The 5,257-nt window shown below is 41.1% G+C and overlaps 1 protein-coding gene across 1 annotated transcript in view; it reads left to right on the forward strand.

Moving 5' to 3' along the window:
* The first annotated feature begins 454 nt into the window (after positions 1-454).
* The window catches only part of DYNC1I2 (dynein cytoplasmic 1 intermediate chain 2), a 68,323-nt gene continuing 63,520 nt past the window's right edge, over positions 455-5,257 (forward strand). The window contains exons 1-2 of the mRNA XM_072418330.1: positions 455-599; positions 4,938-4,994. The gene's annotated coding sequence lies outside the window, so the exon portion shown is untranslated. The remainder of the gene's footprint in view (positions 600-4,937; positions 4,995-5,257) is intronic.

Consider the following 5,257-nt stretch of genomic DNA (forward strand, 5'->3'; position numbering starts at 1 on the left):
TGTGTTTCAAACATTTTTTATATTCATTATTTTTACTAGAACCCTGTTCGAACATATTTCTGTAAGTTACAGGTCTACAATTTAAAAAACAATTCATAAAAACCTGTGACGCTTTTGGTACAGAAATCTAGACATCAGTGTAACGCTCATTAATTTGCTGCCTACAAAACAGAATCACCTTTATAAATAAACAAATTTAAAAAATAAACAAACAATGAATTACAATTATGTAAAATAGTGATAAAATACTTCTTGCGAGCAATATTAATGTCTTGAAAATATTTAGCTTTTATTATAGTATTGGCTGCCATACCGGAGACCTACTTTTGTTATCACTAATGGAATGGGATACAACAAAATGGCTTCCGTCCTGGAGACATATAGGAAGTGTATTGCCTGTCATCTTGTAGCCAGAGCGCGGCTCCTGTCATTTCTTGTGGGTGACGTAATTTTCGTTGCGCTGTTTGGGATCTATTGGTCCCTCCGACTCGCCGTACATCACCCATCCATTGAAGTGTATGTGGCCGGTGGCGGGCGGGGTTCTCAGGGAGTGTGTACGGCGGTGAAGTGGTTGGAGCCGGTGGGGAGTAGTGATTGTGGTGAGTTGACGGGTGATAGGTGTCCGGGGTGAGATGCAGGGTGGTGGGGTATTAGGAGCAGGCAAGGAGTGAGGCCTACTAGCTGTCATTGTTATGGACTCATCCTAATGGGTGGGGTATGGGTGTCACAGTGCCTGGGATGTGCAGGCCTGACTTGTCCCCCCCATTATATTTATATATATAAATATATAGTAATGTAATATAAGCCATGGTCATTATATATATATATAAAGTAATGTATGGTTACTGCATGCTTCTCTGTTGCTCCCCATGTGCATTGTATCCCAGTGCTGCATCCCCCGTCAGCCTCCTATGAGCTGTAAGAAACAATCACAATGATCTGCAAACCCCCAGGTAACACAGAAGAGGATTTCTCACAGCAAAAGTCCTGATATCACTGCCAGGAATCTGGCTGTCTGCTCAGGGTCACTCTAAATGACTTGATCCTGCCATATATCCCGTCACTTCCTGCTATGGGTTGACCATGCTCTGTTCTTTTTCTGTATTCCACTCATACAATCTGTGTGATTATCTTAATAACACTGGCAATCCTGCAACCCGTTGCATGTTTTTGTATTCAGAATTACATTGCAGTGTATGGAGAGTGACCGACATGGGCGCCTGGATGTACACACCACACAGTGTCTGCCACATAACATTTTTTGTTAGGCAGATGTATTGTGACCCAGTTTTTAGTAATCACCCAGAAAAACCTGGAAGTGCTGGGTGCCCGACTAAAGGAGAGACCAGAAGGGGAGCTGATCCAGCTGTGAAATGTTTATCTTTGTACAGGACCGTTCTTTGCTACATATTAGGAGGCAATACCAATGTATGCTGGGATTTGTGGTTCCACACGGTGGGGGAACATCTAACCATCTCCTGTGTGGTCCTTTATCCTATCACCATATTGTTAATATTATATAAAAGTGTGTCTATCTCTTTTCTAAAATGAAAAAATATTTTTGTTTTGCTAAGGGGATCTCTTCTCCCTTCTGCCTCTACTAAGGGAACCCCGCATCCCCCCGGGATACTTGTGTCACCTATTCTGGAAGGCTGTGAGCTGCTTCTTCCTGGTCTTAGATCAGGCTCATCAGGGACTGTCCTCTAATGTAAAAAAAAAAAGTGTTTAATTTCGCACATGTGTAGTGAGATGGGCACCTTTTTTGACATTTGCAGGAAGGCACATCCACTTATCCGTTCAGTGCGAGTTTGGGTTATATCTATAAAATGGCTGCACCCGTTGTTTATTCCAGAGCTGAGACAGCACGGGACTTGCTGGGCTTGGTTTGCGAGGGGATCGGAGAGCTTTCACCAGTAAAGACAAATTATTTTTTTTTTTCAGTGAATGTTCCACTTTAGTTGGCTTGAGATACCCAGGAGGTCACAAGCACACTGCATTCCTTGCAGTTTTTTTTGTATAACATTCTTTATTTTGTCAGTGTTCTAGTAGTAAACAAAAAAAAAACAATACAGGAATAATTCTGGGATGGTAATAAATGTTAGGTCACAAAACAAGGATAATAAATAAATACACATAGGAAAATGAACATTGCTACAGAAAACAATAAGGAAAAACAAATCAAAACATGCAAAGAATTAACAAAGAAGGAAATAGGAGGAGGCAAAGGTGGGGGGAAAAGGGGAGCAAAAACTGGGGTATTACTGAGGTTTTTATTTCTTTGTCAAGTCAATATTGACTTTCAAAAGGGGACAAAAAGTCATTGTCACCTTTCCTTCCAAGGCACAGTGGCATCGCCTATGTAAAGCTGTAGGGTATTATTGATAGTATACCTGGGATTAATGGGCCCTTTACAAAGTCACTTTGCTCTGCATGAGCAAGGTAGCATCATCTGTGTCTAGATTATACATGCTAAAATATTCTTTATATTAAAAAAAAAAAAAAAAAAAAACAGTCAAGTCACTGCAAAACAAGCCTCAGCCATCTCTGTATCTACAAGAAGGATCCCCAACCCCCGGTCCACGGCCCACTAGTGGCCATCTGACAGGTGGTCCGCAGCTCTGACCGGTGCACCCACCAGTGTGGTCAGGGGAAGAACCCCGCTTTGTCAGGTTGTGTCTCAGGAGTGGTTGGTTTCTGGAATCATGACCTCACTCCAGGGGAAGTTTCTTCCCCTTTGAGTGACACACGGCTTCCGCTCATACGCGGTCTGGAGTCAATGCATATAGTGGTTGGCGAGCCTCAAAAGGTTGGGGACCACTGCTCTATAAGGCTACTTATAGATAGACAGTAAGGTTGCGGTGCAGTTATTGCTTCCTCATGCCAGGGAACCACTGCCTCAGGGGAGGCATTACAAGTAGCTTCTCCCTGCAGCAGCCCTATAGAGAATGAATGGGGGCAGCAGGGAGCTGTACAGTGCTGCGGTGCAAATGACCAATGCTGGTAAGGTGCCAGCCGCCAAGAACCTTGTGGGGTCGCTCTATCTCCAGTCAGGTCTGAACCTGCTCTAAGTCTTGTGAAAATCGTATAGTTGTGTCTTCTCCTGAATATCATAATGAACTTCATTCCTTCACGTTGTCTCTATGGAGTCTGATTTCTGAAATAACACTGCTTCCTGCTTGTAGATGTGCTGCCACTCTATGGGCAGGAAACATGAAACTTTACAGAATCAAAGAAGATAAAAATATATTTATTTAGGAAAGACATGCAGAGTTCAGGTGCACTTTAAATACAACTGGGAACAATGGTAGACTGGTTTTACAGCCTCTGTGTTCTGTTTTCTCGGCATTTTTGTTGTAATTCTGCTTCATTTGATGGCTTTTGCCAAAGGGGCAAATCAAGTCCAGTGCTGTCCATTAAATGCTAAATAGAAATTCCCCCTAACCCCCGGAGCAGTTTTTGTTTGCTGCCCTCCAGCCACTTATATGTGTACTAGCGCATTGCTATCAGCCAGGTGGGGGTGTGTGGCCAGAATAAAAATGCAACAAAAAGCATCCACTAATCCTTATTTTTCTTTGGGGTCTTTGAGGATCACTGAAATTGAGAAACCTTAAAGGTAATAGGATCTGGGATTTTTATTTTTAAGATTATAAAGATAGTTTAGACCCAAAACACATTTCTTCACAGAGGTGCGTTGCAGTGCCATAGCGCACAGTAATGCACTGCAGCACATTGATTTGTCATTTTTTTTCAAGTGGCGGTGCAGCTTTGCCGCCTATACGTAACAGTGTGCAGTAATACGATATTGTGTCTTATGGTGCACTGTGTCAGAAAAATGCTGAATGCCTGTTTTGCAGGACATTGTGGTGCATTTCCATCCTGTTTGTTTGTAATGTATGGTAACACATTGAATCACACAGAATAATGCATGCACATTATGCGAGGCACTATGACGCCAAGATCCTAATGAATCCTGAATGTCCATAGTCTGTGCACTTGCAGCTTTGCATTTCCAAAGGTCATGTGACATCATGTATGCAATGTAACAATACAATGGGATCACAGTTGTTCATTATGATTCTTCTCCAGATCGATTCTGTATATTTGATAATTCTCCTATATTATGTGCTTCTATAAACTGGTTGATACTATGAAACCTATGCATTCACCCTGACATACAGGGATAGTGTTCCTTCTTTGTATCAGACAGCCTGACCTGGGTGTGGTTGCTGTGACTCATGTCTGTCCTGTCTTCACTAAATATAAAATATTCACGAGTGAAAGAGTCATCTGTTTAATGTGAGCTCAGCAATGACATAGTTTTTGTATGAGGAGGTTGGATAATATACATTTTATATGGATTTACCATTTTGGCATGAAACCAGGCATTTGATGATTTTTTTTAAGTTTAAACCTTTTGAAACTGGGAACTATATTTAATATGTTACCTGAATGTCTACTTTAGGTCACCAGGATATAAATATAGCGCATATTTGCATTCTGTTAATTATTGTGCATTTACAGAAGTTTATGTACTGGAGCATGAACTAAGGTGATCATTATCAGTGATCTCCCCAGACCCATATTACTGGGTGCAGCACCCTGCACTTTTCAGTAACCACCTGGCTGCTTTTGAGAGGTTGCTGAAGAGTTGGGTCACAATACAAGGGCTGCCACCCGCCTACAGCTTCTTCCCAACCTTCTTAAAAAAACTTCTGGGTTGAATACTGATCATCTGTAAGTCAGTACATAAACCTTCATAGTGACTGAAATAAGATCAAAACGAAAGCACTGACTGGACAACAAAGGCATGCATGGGTAAAAAATGTATATAGTGTGGAACTGTTAGAATATTATGCATTATGTTCTGTTTCCCTTTTTCTGTGTTTGTATGATGTCATGTTTAGTTTCCCAGTTAACAGTGTTTGTTTTGCTTGCAGATATCAGCTTGAAGTCCTTCTTCTGAATTCTGAAGGATTACAAGGTAAATATATCAGGTAATGCTTCTGTTTTACATACTATTCTAATACTGTGGTTCCTGTAAATAGAACATTTAATGATATGGCTTGGTGAGAAAATTATTTGAAATCCTGGAATTTAGAAAATGCTTCTCCAGCATCCCTAAAGTTCTGGTTTACATGATTGCATTAGCTGATCTACTTTAACAGATTGACATTTGAATATGAACAGTACTGAGTAAGCCAGACCCAGCATTTTCTTCATTTAACCACCTAAGCGTTACACTGAGGTCTAGATTTCT

Source organism: Pyxicephalus adspersus, chromosome 7, assembly GCF_032062135.1.
Source record: "Pyxicephalus adspersus chromosome 7, UCB_Pads_2.0, whole genome shotgun sequence".
NCBI classification, from domain to species: domain Eukaryota; kingdom Metazoa; phylum Chordata; class Amphibia; order Anura; family Pyxicephalidae; genus Pyxicephalus; species Pyxicephalus adspersus.